This window comes from Myodes glareolus, chromosome 12 (genome assembly GCF_982192425.1).
Source record: "Myodes glareolus chromosome 12, mMyoGla1.1, whole genome shotgun sequence".
Classification (NCBI taxonomy): Eukaryota; Metazoa; Chordata; class Mammalia; order Rodentia; family Cricetidae; genus Myodes; species Myodes glareolus.
This window is the reverse complement of record NC_142037.1, coordinates 6121918-6134090: the sequence shown is the minus strand read 5'-3', so window position 1 is coordinate 6134090 and position 12173 is coordinate 6121918. Positions and strand designations below refer to the sequence as shown.

Genomic DNA, 12173 nt, shown 5'->3' with positions numbered 1-12173 from the left:
ATTTTCTTGTTGTCCCCCAATCCCTCTGGCTTTTAAACTCTTTCTGCCTCCTTTTCTGTAGTGTAACCTGGGTCTGAGTGGAGGGATTTGATAGACATCTTCTTTAGGGTAAGTATTCCAAGGTTTCTCACTCTCTGCATAATATCTGAATGTGGGCTTCTCTATTTGTTCCTATCTGCTGCAGAAGAGAGTTTCTCTCATGGCTTGAGCATGACTGATCTATGAGAATAGAAGAATGTTACTAGCAGTCAACTTATTTATTTCATTATTATTATTATTATTATTATTACTATCATTCAGTAGTATTTGGTTTTACTCTGGATTCCTGGGCTATCTAGTTCTAGGTTGCTTACCCAAGCAGTGTGGGATATGGTTCCCACTTGCTAGTGTGGGCCTTAAGTCAAATTAGATATTAGTTACTTACTCCCACATGCTTTGTGCCATCATTGCCCTAGGATACCTTGCAGGCAGGCCACCATTGTAATCCAAGGACTTGTGGTGGTCTTGGGATTTATATTTCTCTTTTGGTGGTATTCAGAATACTTTCTGTTCCAAAGATTCTAGAATATAGGGGTAAAGGCACTAGCTCAACTTCTCTAAGTTCAATGAAGGTATTGTCTTCAGCAATAGAACCTTGATGTCAGTTTGTGGACAGCAATCTATTTCTGGGGAACAGCTTGGGTTATATGAGGATTTGCATGGTAGCTCTTTGTACCACAACTCAATTGGATGTAATCCAATCCGGGTACTGAAAGATTCATTCAGTGTCAGTTGGAACAGTTTCCCCCATTGTTTGGTGATTTCATTTGGACTTCCTTTGTGTATGTATATACTATAAGAAGTTTCTTCTATATTAGTTTCCATACTATCTCCCAAGGTCTAGTAAGCTATCTACTTCATTTCATAAAGTTCTAGAAAGTCTTTAGTTAATCTTACTTAATTTCTACCTTGATGTATTCTTTTTATTCAATGGTGAGTTGTTGAGTTTCCATGAGTTTGTAAACTTTCTGTTGCTGATATCTAGCTTTAATCTGTGATGGTAAGGGATGTTTCTTGGATGCAACAGAAGGATGGATACAGTTTTCAATTCCATTGTTAGCCTGTGTCTTCAGCCTTTTCATAGTATCCCAGATATCCTGGATGTGTTGTGCCAGGAGAGATAAAGATCTGTAGTTAGCCTATCTGATTCCCTGACTGCAATGACCCCAGCATTGCCTGCTGGAGTTGGGATCTGGGATAAAGCAGTGAGTTGTGGGGGTGGGAGGTTAGGAGAGGAAGCTTTGCATAACCCACTATGAATGGGGTTGGAGGAGAAGGGAGGATGAACAGTAGCAGGTCTGCTGCGGAGTAGGGATGAGACTGGGGAACTGGATTTGGAGGAGAGGACCACTGACTAAATGAAAATCTTCAGTTAGCCTACCTGCCTACCAGGCTGAAGCAAGACTTTTTTTTTAAAAGGAAGAAAAGATTTTCCTTAAAAACAGGGTAGGCAACAAGAACTTCACAACTGAATTGGCAAAGGCTATCCTTGTTCAACCAATTAAAAAATGAGATTTTCAGGAAAAAAGTGAATTTAATATTCTGTTTAAATAAATAATTTATAATCCAAAGTTTTGGTTTTGGTTTGTTGTTGTTGTTTTCCCTTTAAAGCTTGTGATGTAAATTCCAGAATAGAATGACAAGGGATGTCACTTTTAGTACTTCTTACTAATGCTTTCTGTTTTGCACTGAGGCAACAGGGAGACAAACTGAAATCGTATCCATATAATCTCACTTATTAGGACACTACCACCAAGGCTCACAAAAGGCAGATGTGTGCCTTTCTGTAAGTGGATAACTGAGAAATGTCGTTTACACCAGACAACTTTAGAATAAAAGCACAGTTCCTGAGACAGACTCAAAAATGTGTCTTCAGTAATGGTGCTAGAGTGGTCTCTCAAAATAAAGTATAAAATAAGGTCTAAAAGGAAAGTATGGAAGTTTTAAAAAGCAAGAAGGAATTAAAAAATAAAAGGGGAGAAATGGAGAAAAGAAGGAAATGAAACACTCAGAGTTATTTTAAATTAAATCTGACACAAAGTAAAAGCATTTTACAAACAAAAATCTGAGAAAGGACAACAGTTTTCATGATTTTAATTACTAAAACTTAACAAGCCAGTTCAACAAGAAAAAGGTCACTGAAGAAAGAAGTGTTCATTCATACTGAGTAATTTCCAACTACAAAGAGGACTCACAATTGGAAGAGTCAGTTATATATTTATAGGACTCATTGCTCCTTGGTTCTGCATTGACAGACACTTCCTCCTTCCTGGGAGGATCCCACAGGTCTGCACTGCATCACCACCTGCCACATCCTGCTCTGATTTTTATAAATACAGTTGTGCTACTAACGCGTCCAACTGCTCCAGGTGTAAGGCATTAGAACAGAGAATTCTCTTTGATCACTCCAATGTCATTTCTTCTTTTAAAATGTAAGTAGTCTAGACTGGCTGCAGATTCCCAGAGATGTGTCTCATAAAAAAAAAACCTCTTAACCCCTAAACAGTTTTACTAGGTGAAATAGGTTAAAAAAAAAAAAAGTCAGCAATCAAATATTTTAACTTCTGAATGCAGTTACTCAAAGGGAAAGACTTAAACAATTTGAAACATAAGTGCTATGAATTGTACTTCAATGTTTCTATTTTATTCAAACATAACTCTGAAAATATAGTTTTTAGATACTCAGTGCAAATAGAGTTTAGCAAAATTTAAAGTTCTTAGACTGGAACACTGAAAGATAATCTGTATTAAATCAACAGCAGGCAGTTCTCTCAAAATTTTAGACAAAAACAGAAACATGGTGAAAATTTTTACTACAGATTAAGCACAAATATGGAAGCTTATCTGAGTGATAAGAAACTGGAAGATCATAAAATTAGTAGCCATAAAAGTAAGTCACATCATTCCTCCACCTTTAGCTAAGGTGTATAAGAATATGTCAGAAGTCATAAGACAGCTTGACTGTACATTCATGAAGAGACCAGCCTAAGTGTTCAATCTTATGTGAAGAAAAGTGAGATCTACCAGTAGCAGTTGGAGAAATGGGATTATAAAATAAAAGTTATAGTAAGGAACATAGTATTCATTTCTGCTACTAAAAAAAAAAAACTATGTATGGGGGCCATTTGGCAGGATCTTACACACATTTAGTAGTTTCAATGAAATGAGTCCATTATAGCAAAGACAGAAGTATAATTTTACCCAAAGATCTTTGCTTAATTGAGAAGGAAAATTTTACTACATTTAGAAAAATGGTAGTTTCTGAAATAACATAAAAATTCATATTCTTTACTAGTGAATACTCATAAAAATTCACATAGACTCATTATTGAAACTTAACAGAGAGGACCAATTTCAATGCAGATTATATTATACTTCACAAAGAATAAGAAGGCAGTTAAAAAATATTTAATGAAACACCCAAAATGCACACAAAAATAATACTTATCACTGTCACCTAAAACAGAAGAAATAAACAACTGGGCAGGATAGTTGAGGTTTGTGATCCCAGTGTGCAGGAGGCAGGAGCTGGAGGAATCACATTCAAGGCCAACTATGACTACATAGTAAGTTCGAAGCTAGCTAGGGTACCACATGAGGACCTGTCTCAAAAAGAAAGGGGAAAAGATAGAAGGGGACTGAATGGATCAGTGAGGCAGTGGTAAAATGTCTGTCAAGCTTGGGGGTCCTATAAATTTGATTTACAGTACACAGAAGCATAAGAAAACAGGCCCTCATTAGAAGTTATAAGGTCAGAAGGAATGGGCTGAGATATAACAAAAGAAAAGTCACAACTGAATTACTTGGAAGGTATCTGTGGAGACCAGGCCTAAAGATTTCCATTTCGCCATTTTATGTTTGTAAGCATACCAAGGCACAAAGTATTACTATGAGTTAGACATTTTATTTTGAATATTGTTTCATTTCATGTCAACATAATCATTTAACAAAAATGTATTTACATTCACACAAAGAAAAATGTATCCGCCATAAAACCAGACAATTAAAAAAGTTTGTTACTAACAGGAAAACCAAGCATGCTGGTTCACGCCTTTAATCCCAGCACTCAGGAATCAGAGGTTGGCAGATCTGTGAGTTTGAGGATAGCCTGGTCTACAAAGTGAGTTCCAGACCATCCAGAGCTATGAGGCCTTGCTTCAAACAAACAAACAAACAAACAAACAAACACAAAACAAACGAACAACCGCCCAAAACAAACAAACAAAAAGATAGTCAAACATAAATTGTTAATAACTACATTGTCAAGCTACAATGAAAGGATACTAAATAGCAACCAGAAACCATATTAATAAATATAGGGCCTTGGTAAAGGCAATTACATAAGTAAATATAAATCCCAGCATTATGGAACACTGGAATGCAATAGCTCACAGATGTATTTATGCATAGTTGGAAAAGGAGGAATGCTGAGGTAGGGTCTTGGTATATAATCCAGGCGGTCTCAGCCTCCTGAGTGTTGACATATTTCAGAATACATTATAGACTGCTCTGAGCCTACTATGTGCTGAAGAAGAACCTGGAGAACCCCACCATGCTGGCATCGCTTACTGAACTTCAGTCATTCCTCCCGCTGCTCTTCTCCAGCTCAGGGGAATCACCGTATTCTGGTCCACTCTTTTGAAAGTCTGATGTCTTGCTTTCCACAAATTAATGAGTACATGTGGTATTTGTCTTTGTGTCTGGCTTGTTTCACTTAACATAATGCTGTTTCAAAATGACAGGGTTTCATTCTTTTGAGAAATGAATAGTACTCGATTGTGTAAATATATACATCCATCCCCTGAAGGGTATTTGGCTTTCCTCCATATTCTGCCTATGGTGCTCTGATAAACACAAATGTGTAAAAATCTTCCTAGAACAACTTCATTTCACTATAATTCCTTATATAATTATAAATGTCCTAAAGGGGAATTTAGGAGATAATCATTACAAAGTTATATATACTGTGTGGGCACACAAAATAAAAGGATGCAATCATTAACAGTAACTAAATAAGACGGTAAGTTGGAGATGTAAAGGAAAAGTGTTAGTTTACTACATATTCAAGTTAGGTTGTTATAAGATGATGAGGTTAATTATAAGTAAATGACACAGTAAAGGAAAAGGAAGAAGGGACCCAGAAGAATATACTACCACAATTCAACTACATGAGAGCACTGTAACTTTAAGATAAAAGTAAAAAATGTCACTTAGTAATGACTAAATTTTGGTATCCCCACCACCCCTGCCAATTTTCATCTTTACAAACAGGCATCCAGCTTGACTTGACTACAGCCATCTTGAGCAGTGACCACAATGCTACTCCTGAGTACCTCTGGTATGTTTTCCCACCACAGTAGAAATAAACTAAACAATCTGAATGGTATGTAAAGTTATATGACTAGAACCAGCTAACATCAAAGTCAAGAATGTGCCAAGATCTTTGAAATTATCTTGACATAAACCAGATACTTCCCCACTCAGAGGAAGTGATTTTGTCTACATAAGCCACGTTGCTTTAACCTAAGTCACAGGGGATTTTGCTGACTTCCTTGCCATGTATATAAGGCCCCAACCAGCCTGAGAGCATTCTGCAAATCAGCTTCTACATGTCTGTCTTTCTTCCCTCCCACAGTACCATGTGCTTGGTGCTCATATGCTGGGGCTAAAAGCATATTGAAGCACTAATCTCCAACAATACAGAAACTGACAGCATATGACTGTATATAAACCTTGAACAAGGTAGTTAGGATAATGAGGCCATTATGGTGGATCCTAATCCAATCTGACATTAGTACCTACAGAGAGGCATAGGACAGAAGAATGCACAGTGACAGCCCAGTGAGAAAATGGTAACAAAGCCAGGCAGAGGTAGTGCGTGACTTTAATCCCAGCACCTGGGAGACGGAGGCAGGTGGCTCACTATGAGTTCGAAGTCAGCCTGGTCTACAGAGCTAGTTCCAGGACAGTCCCCAAAGCTACAAAGAAACACTGTCTCGAAAAACCAAACAAATAAAACACAAAAAAAAAAGAAAAAAGAAAAGGAAAAACCAGCAACAAAAGTGGCCACCTGCAGGACAAGAAGAGTCACGAACTAATGTGCAGAAAGAAAGAAAGGAAGAAAGAAAGGAAGGAAGGAAGGAAGGAAGGAAGGAAGGAAGGAAGGAAGGACGGACGGACCCATTGCTACCTTGCCAGGATACAACACTCCTATAAATACATTATTCTATACTGATTTCTCCGTTACTTGAATGCTTCTATTAATAAGACAAAAAAAAATGGGACCATTTAGTAGTGACAATAAGTAGTAACGGCAGAAATCAAACAAATGTCTATAATGCTTCGTTAATATACATACAGCTATTTACCTTCTATCTTGATAAAGTTTATGCAGCATTTTATATATCATTAAATATGTAACTGAAAACGTTTTAAGAGTGTAAAAAATGAAGTAATTAGTACTGAAGAGAAAGCATATCAGGGAGGACAGGAAAAACAAAGACATGATAGGTGACAGTGATCATTATACGCATGAATGGAAATGACATAATCAGATCTATTATTATAATATAGACTAATGAGAAACATTTTAAAATGAAATACCTATGACTAACATGTCTATCAGTTTAGAACACTCTCAAGTACACTGTTTGTTGACTAAAATTTCATCCTCAAAGAAATAATGTTTTTTTTTAAAGCACAGAGTTAATCAGAATTTATGGTGTCAAAACCAGAATTGAAACAAAGTTTAGTTAAGGGGCTAACAAAATTCTATTGAATTTCAGTGCAGTTTCCTGGAAAAAAATTAATCTATAGGTTTGAAGCACTTTTATTACATAAAAATGAAGCCAATATTTTTATTTGTATGAGTTTCTGCCAGGGTCTTTAGAGCCTGCTCAAATATTATCAAGCACTTCTGGAAAGCTATGCAAATTTCTACTTCAATGTGGTTCTTTTCTTTATGTGCTTAGTGTATTGTAAACAGACACATTCTTTGGTCTCAAATTATTAACTCTACTGATGTAAGGTCATGATGGGTGGTCTCTGCTGGTTGGCGTTAAACTTGGAATCCTTCTGTTTCAGCCTCTCAATTTTTATTGTATTTCTGGATTCATAACCAATGATATTTATCTTTTTGCTAATCTTTTGGGAGCTGGGAATTGAACCCAGGGCTTGCACATGGTAGACAAACATTGTCCTATTAAGCCAGTAAGCCATAATCCAAGACAAAAAGCACTCTTTAGGGTCACATCCATGAAGACCATCTTCTGTGTCTTTCAAATTGAAAACTTTATTAAATGCCATTTGAAGAAGCTGAACTGTGAATGGAAATATATATTGAATGTTCAAATTAACTTCAATGTTTAAAAAATGGCAAATAAAAACATCACACACTGAAATTGGGTGGTCTGGTTAATTGGGTCTGGTTAATTTTGGTGTGTGAAAATATTTTATTATGGAAGCATTAGGATCATAAGTAAGAAAAATAAAAAGTGTAAGAAGGAGCTGGAGAGATGGTTCAACAGAAGCTATTCTTTCAGAGGACCTGAATGTAGTTCCCAGAACCTACACTGGGTGGTTTGGGAGGCAAGGGAAAGTGCACAGATACATATGAACAGAAATCGATATTTAGCTTGATGTAGTGGTATATACCTTTAAAACAGTATTTATAAAGTAGAGGATGCAGGTAGAACTCTCTGAGCTACACAATGAGACCTTGTGTCAAAAACCAGAAGTATAGAAACAAAGACGTGTGTAGAAACTGCCAACGTTTGATTCTATACTGTTCGTCAAATATACATGAGTCCTCATTTATATCTGAACGGGACATCAATGAATATATGTTTACATACGATTGTGGCTTCACTAAAATCTTCAGTGTGGTTAGATAAATCAAAATACATAAAGGCTTAAGAACATTTTCTTGACACGATCTGTCATACGACATGAAGTATAAAATATGACTATGGGTAGTATCAGATAGAACTGTAAGCAAGACAACACATTCATTATCGAGTCTGTTCCCACCTCTCTGGAGTCTGACAGAAAAGGTCTACACACCCAAGGCTTTGCAGAGCAGCATATGCCTAAAGAAATATTCCCTAGGGTGTCCCATGGTCTCCGGTTCATGAATGTGACATTAGTAATAATGCCTGAAGAATGATCAAGCTAATTCACTATTTTCAGTAAGTATCAGTACATTTGAACACACAGCTGATTGAGACATACCTGTCACTCATTCTGTACATTTGTTTTCAAAACTCTGGTACCTTATCTGATCCGCAGCTCATTTTGTTATACTGTCCCCCTATTTGCTGGTTTCCTTCCCTAATCAAATCAGTTGTGAGCTGCCATAAAAATACCATAGTCATCTAAGCCGCGCTTTTGATAACTTTGGTTTTATTGAAACTGCCAGGCTTATTTTTACTTGTACATAAAATGACAACAGTATTAGAAACATTAGAAGACAACTAACAATACCAAGTCCATAACGTCCATAACTGAGAGACTAACACTAACTTTCTGCTGTTCTAGCCTTGACTTCTGTAAAGATTTAAAACCAAAATGGGTGGTGGTGGCAGAGTTTACCTTCATAAACATGGCTGTCCTAGAACTTACTATGTAGACCAGCCTAATCTTGAACTCAGAGATCTACCTGCCTCTGCCTCCAGATTAAAAGTATGTGCCACAACAGACCAAGCCCACATCTTGACCTGCAAATGTTACTTCATTATTAAATAAATGTGCAAAATCTTTTATAATTTATGGATCGTGACAAATTATCCATAAAAGAAGGTTTACTCTTTTAATCCCTTTATAACTGTGCTTTTACTTAGCAGTGACTTACATTCCGAGACGTTGTGAGGCATCTCATTATATAAGAATATCACAGGGGGAGTCTGCAGAAACTAAGGAGGGGAAGCAGTTGGTGACCAAGACAGAAGCACTACACTACCGCAATACACAGGCCCCTAAGTGCCCCGACACTGCCATGGAACACATGACTACATACAGGCCACTAGCATTAAGTACATCTGTGTGCTTTGTGCCAATACCACCACCATCCTGAAGAAAAGAAACTCTGTATGAAGTAAACAGTAACTTCCAGTTTTTGAGAGTGATCATTTTACTTTCTCTATGAAATCAGGATACAGCAGAAGCCAAATATAAGCGGAGCCACAAAGTGTGCGTGTGACAGTGTGACCGACTTATCTTAGGGAACACAACTGAAGTTCTCTTCTACAAGAACACTGATCTACTCTTCAGGTGCACCTGCAGGACACAGGACACTATCTGACTCTAGTTCCCCAAATAACTCATTTCCACGTCCAAGGGAGAATTTGTGCTTCAGACTGAGTATTAGGAGGACATAAACAAATTAGCATATGCGGAAATGGAACACCTGGGTCTTGGGGTTAATATCAGCTTTAATCAACTGAAGAACTAGCATTCCATTCTCTAGTAGTGATACCAGTATACAGTCTCATCTCTAGGACACAGGGTGTTCAACTGCCCAGATACTTACTAATAAATCTCATTTTCCTTATTTCATTTGATTATTTATATAGAGGACTTCTTATTGAGTAGAGTAGGCAACACAAATGTTAAAGAACAAAAAGAAAACCCTTTGAATAGGTACTAACAGAGTTTGAGAAGACATGAAATATTAAAGGGTCCTAGGAAGTAAGAGAATTTAATTTCAGTGTTCAGTAAACAGTCAACAGTAGTGAGAAAGGGGAGAGTGGAGAGAACCAGAGAGGTGAGGAAAATCTCTGCCAAGGCCGGAAGAATATCATCCCCATTATTCTCTGCTGAAACCCATAGTAATTTCTAAGCCTTTGTCATCATAAGGATTTCAATGAAATGAGGTCAGGAGAGTATGCACATATTGATAGTAGTGGTATTAAAGAACAAATACCAGAGATTTCTTGCTTCAAAAATACAGAGGAAAAGACAATTAGAGGACATCAAAGAGGGCAGTGGACTATAAGAGAGGAAGAAAAGACTTACACAAAAACGACCTTGACAGTGTTCTGACCATGACTGAAAGCCTTCAGAAATCTGAGGAAAAACTTCTGTTATTTAATTCATTCAATCAGTGTATTTTGTCACGGTAGTCAGAACAAATTAATATAATATCCAAAATTGAAATGTAAGTCATTCTTTTCTGTATGTGACTTTGGAGACAGAACCCAGTGCAATGTGGGCCATACAGTCCAAGGCTTTTTCTCATGTCTTTCATTTTTAAAAACAAATCACACTTTATTTTGTATGTGGTGAGCAGCGTGTATATGCAGAAGCCAATGAGAACTTGAACTTTCAGGGACAGATTCTCTTCTTCCATCATGTGAATCCTGGGGACAGAATTCAGACTGTCAGGTCTGGAGGAACGTGCCTTTACCCTCCAACCATCTCACTGGCCATAAAAACATACAAGCCAGGAGAATCTAGCATGGCAGTACACAGTGGTTTTGCACTTCTGCTTGTCCGGCTACTGCCTCCGGAGCTGACATTATGAGAGCGGGCCACCTTGCAGGCAAGACAATGGTCTCAGAAGGACCCCAAATTACTTTGAGATTTTAAGGCAACAGTTTTACCAAGTTGCCCAGGCCAGCCTCCAAGTTACCAGGTAGCCTAGATATGCCTGGAACTTGGGGTGCTCCTGTTGTGGACTCCTAAGCTGGTATGACGGGCCTGGGCTATGACACTGGACTTTGCTTCTTTTGTTGTTTTATCCAATTCTTCTGAGCTCACTCAGATCAAACAAAAGAAGTAACTTGACAAAAGCCATTTCAAAATAACAACCATCTTAAACACTAATATTTGTAGCCTTAATTAACTATTATAACCTTTGAGCTTTAGAGGTAGGTAGAGTAATCCAACTGAATATTTAAATCGAGTAAGAGTTAAGAAAAAGGAAAAAAGGAGAGAACTCTCTGGATTGTATTTCTCAATTTGTCATTTCTCCTGTTCTTTAAGTGAATTAGAATTCACAGAGAAAACATTTATCAACAAATAAACAAGAATGACCCTAGTCCATGGAAACTAAACTATGACTACAGAATAAGATAGTAAGGCAACTTTCAAATTATAGCCATTATTTTGTTCATATCCTTCCAAATTGGAGTTTCAAAATTTTTTAAAAAAGGGTTTTTTTTTGTTTTTTGTTTGTTTGTTTGTTTCAATGTATGAGTGTTCTATCTGAATGTATACAATAATCCAGAAGAGGGCATTAGATCCCACTATAGATGGTGTGAGCCACCATGCGGTTGCTAGAATTGAACTGAGGACCTCTGGAAGAGCAATCAGTGCTCTTAACTGCTGAGCCATCTCACCAGCCCCTAACATTAACTCTTAACATTAGATTAGCTGTGGATTCAGACTATATTTCAAACTGTGTTTACTCCAATACTACTGAGTAAATTTTATAGTTCTAAAGTATATAGATTCATATGCAAGTAAATATACATGTATATTGGATAGTTATAAAGTATACAGGTTCATATACAAATAAATATACATGTGTATATAACTACATAAAACTCATGCTTAGATATTGACATTTAAATGGATAGAAAGATATATACACTTTCGCAGTTTTGGTGACCACTGACTTTAATCTCTGCACTTAAAGAGGCTACAGGAGGCTTATGTGGGGTGTTACAGGTCAGTCAGAGCTACACAATAAAACTCTATCACAAAACAAACAAGAAGAGATACATATTTGTATTCACATACTTATATAATGAAGAATGTTTATAGATAGTAGCAATATCCTTTCTATACACCACATAAAGGGAAAAGGTTTTGTTTTGTTTGGAAATGGGGTTACACTGTTTCCTAGGCTGACCTCAAATTCATGGTCTTCCTCAATCAGCCTGTAAAATACCTGAAATTACAGGTGTATAAAATTAAAATTTTCTAAATTACATTAAGTGCTATACACTTGTAATGCTCCAGAGGCAAAGGTAAGAAGATCATAACAAATTTGAGCCCCACCTAGTCTACATAGTGAGTTCTGCCTTCAAATAACAGAAGGAAGGACTGAGTGACGGAAGCAAGGAGGGATGAAACTGTCAAAGTAGTCGACATTATAAGCAAAATGAGATATAAATAACAGAAGAAAAAAATTC

General features: G+C 36.9%; 1 protein-coding gene across 1 annotated transcript in view; it reads right to left on the bottom strand.

The window, feature by feature from the left end:
• Adk (adenosine kinase) overlaps positions 1–12173 on the bottom strand; it is a 356406-nt gene that overhangs the window by 243203 nt on the left and 101030 nt on the right. The gene's annotated exons all lie outside the window — the stretch shown is intronic.